Source organism: Austrofundulus limnaeus, unplaced genomic scaffold (assembly GCF_001266775.1).
Source record: "Austrofundulus limnaeus strain Quisiro unplaced genomic scaffold, Austrofundulus_limnaeus-1.0 Scaffold29, whole genome shotgun sequence".
Lineage (NCBI taxonomy): Eukaryota > Metazoa > Chordata > Actinopteri > Cyprinodontiformes > Rivulidae > Austrofundulus > Austrofundulus limnaeus.
In genome coordinates this window covers 2,318-5,461 of record NW_013952431.1, presented here as the reverse complement: position 1 = coordinate 5,461, position 3,144 = coordinate 2,318, and the positions used below count along the sequence as shown (strand labels likewise).

The following is a 3,144-nucleotide window of genomic DNA, read 5'->3' as shown; positions in this document are numbered from 1 at the left end:
AAGTAACTATTATTACCACCATGAAAATTTCCATTTCTTTCAACTGCTATAAACTTTCCTTCTTTGGTGACTTCAGTCATTTCCGGTATTGCTAAAACAACAGCTGTATATTTTATTTGGGATTTAGCCTGCTGAAGCAAAAATCAAACATTGTGGATTTTTAATTTGTTCTGTTTTACATTTAGGTTTCAAAAAACAAAAATAAAACGTAATTGTTTCCTTTTTGCAGGCTTTTTGTTGCTTTGAAATGGAAAAACTCAAGGAACGAACCATACACAGATTTAAACCCTAAAAGTGAACATGTTTCTTTTTTTTTTTTTTGTATTATCTACTGTATTTATCTTTTTGTTGCCATCTTTTAATGCTGTGATTCCTGTCATTTCTCAGTTTTCACTCTTCTTGGTGTTCCTTCCCTGTCTGATTTCATAATCTCTGTTTCAGATCAGCTGTAGCTCCTCTGTGTTCATTCGAACCCTCTGGCATCTGCAAATTCTCCCCCCGCCGCCCATCTTCAACCTTACTGTAAACTGTTTGCGTGCAGTGCAGCTGGTCYTCATGGCGGTTCATTAGGCGGCGGGGTGAGCCGCAGGTGTTCCTGTTTGGGTTTGATGCCTTGAAGCGCTCAGAGTTTCTTATTTTTAGTCCCGTGGAAAACTCTGGGTCACTTGTGTGTTTATTTACATCCAGTGGCCAATCAGACGGGCAGGTTTGTGTCAACATGAACAGCCAGTTTCCTGTTATTACCGACCACACGCACACATGTACGTATACAAACCTGTAATTTACTGCATGTACTGTAATTACGTGGCAGCATGCACATGGGATGAGGGACACACGGGGTGTATATACTGTATGTAACAAAAAAGGGACATGTCTGCAAACATCCTCACCATATAAATACACTCATTTTTGCTGATTCTCTTTTCAGTGAACTTGCTCCAGTTTATCAGACTACAAAACCAGAACAGAGATGCTGGACATAAAGGAAGAAAAGGGCCAAATGAAAAACAGGTGGTCAGTGTAAATTGCTAAACTTAAATGCACTCCATCAATACCAACCTCTTCCTCCTCTCGAATCTCACAGATACTTGAGGCACACTCACATCTTGGAGGCAGAGATCCATCTTTTACCAGTCGAGAACCATGGCCTCAGACTRAGAGGAGAAGACTCATCCTGTTCCCGCTGCAAACCAACCCAGTGAACGCTGAAGGCCACGGTCTGAACCTCATCCAGTCCTGACGCCCTGCCACCAGTAAATTCCTTGGGGACCTCTGCCAGAACGTTGGACCGACCTTTCCCTGAGTCTTCGAACTCTTCCTCCTCAGCAGTGGATGTAGTGGTTGAGTTAAGAAGATCCTCAAAATCTAGAACATCTCAGTCACCACTGCTGAAGATGACATGAAGATACAGGCTACATGGTGGAGTCATCCTCATCTGACAACTCCTGCTGTTCGTCACATACAAAGCCATATTTTCAGTTATGTTATATCTTCAGATCACCTCAACAATCAAATAAATTGTTTATTTTTTTGCTTTCTTAGGATAGAAAATGGTTGATATTTTGTTCCTCTGTCACATCACACACATTATGTTCTTAAAAAAGTTATAGTTTAAAGTAATTGCTTTGTTTATGTGGCTCTGTTGGACAGAAAACTCGAGAAGCATCTTCTCCTCGGTGCCAAATTACTGAATGAATCTGTGCAGCAGTTGTAGTTAGTGTCCAGAGTGAGGAGGTTGGTGTTTGTCCTTGAGCAAGATAATGAATGCATTACCAGCTCATAGCTCTCTCTCTCTCTCTCTCTCTCTCTCTCTCTCTCTCTCTCTCTCTCACACACACACACACACACACGCACCAGATCCATCTCTTCCATGTCCTTGTCTTTAAATGTCCCTGTGGAGGAGAAGTGTGACCACAGGACTTCCTGTTCTCATTGCTTCGCATTTCCAATTCTGAGTGTGTTCATGGATTGTTTGAGTTTTTTCCATCTTGGGGTACTAATAATGATCAAGATGTTTTTTTTTTTTTTTTCTGGTCAGACAGCACTTTAAAGAAGTTGATAGTTATTGCCATTGTTTTTTAGTTTATTTGTTTTTCTGACTTTTCTAAGTTTGGTTAGCAGTAACGGCCATCTTCAACTGTAAATCAGTGGTGGTTTGGTCTATGGAGGTAAAACAGTCTCGATAATCACAAATGCACACAACAAAACACACCTGGACAGAACACAATACACACATGCACAGGACAATTCACACACACAACAATTCACACATGCACTGGAAGATTCATGCGTGCACAGAACATTTCTCACATGCATGCACAGGACATTTTACATACATACAGAACAATTCATGTGTGCAGATTATTCCCTGATAAAAAAGACACATGTGAGTTGAGCAATGTCAGGGAGTCTCAAAAATTACTCARTAATGCAGTGGAGTTCACAGAGCAAAAGCATTTTGCAAATTAAGTTATATTTGTATGTGTGTATTTTTTTTCCTGCTTGGKCTTCAGAGGAGTCMGACGCTTTTTGCTCTCTCTCCCGAACCTCCCTTTTTTTRCCCTGCTTTGCTGCCGGATCAAGCCTTTCTTCTACCTATCATTCGACAACAAAAGCACTACGGATCTGTTCAAATGGCCTCTGAATGCAATCAACACTATTTTTTCCACTCTGAGATTAGAGCGAGGGGAGCGCAGCTGTCCCAGTGGAACCGTCATGGCCGGGCATGTGTCTGGGAGCTGGGGGTGGAAGATCTGCCTGGCCCCGCTTTCCATTGAAGACGTCGAAGATGTGTTTATATTTGAATTTATGATAATCGGATTCCTGCTGATCGGCTGTGGAGGAACCCTGGTTTACCAAAAAATGAAAACGATCCTGACAGCAGTCCGGGCCTGTGAAAAGCTGTCAGGGACCTTGGATGGAATTTCCCGTACTGCAAACGCACAGACTCAAATATTGGGGGATTTAAGTCGCAGACTGGATGTGGTTCTGATGAGAATCACAGTTCAGCAGCGTGCCCGTGAGAGAGGCGAGGTGGTAAACGAATCTGGAACATTGACATTTTCGCAACACAGAGGCGCAGTTAAGACTTAAAGCAGTGAAAGAGAAGCTGCTTGCCCCAAAGAATTGTGTTTATCATTGGAC

General features: G+C 42.1%; 1 long non-coding RNA gene across 2 annotated transcripts in view; it reads left to right on the top strand.

Annotated features, from left to right (window-relative positions):
* Window positions 1–1,545, top strand: part of LOC106515398 (uncharacterized) — a 5,885-nt gene extending 4,340 nt beyond the window's left edge. For both annotated transcript variants that reach the window (XR_001310002.1, XR_001310003.1), the window contains exons 2-4: window positions 442–761; window positions 929–1,011; window positions 1,085–1,545. This is a non-coding gene — a long non-coding RNA (uncharacterized LOC106515398). The remainder of the gene's footprint in view (window positions 1–441; window positions 762–928; window positions 1,012–1,084) is intronic.
* The last annotated feature ends 1,599 nt before the right edge of the window (window positions 1,546–3,144 follow it).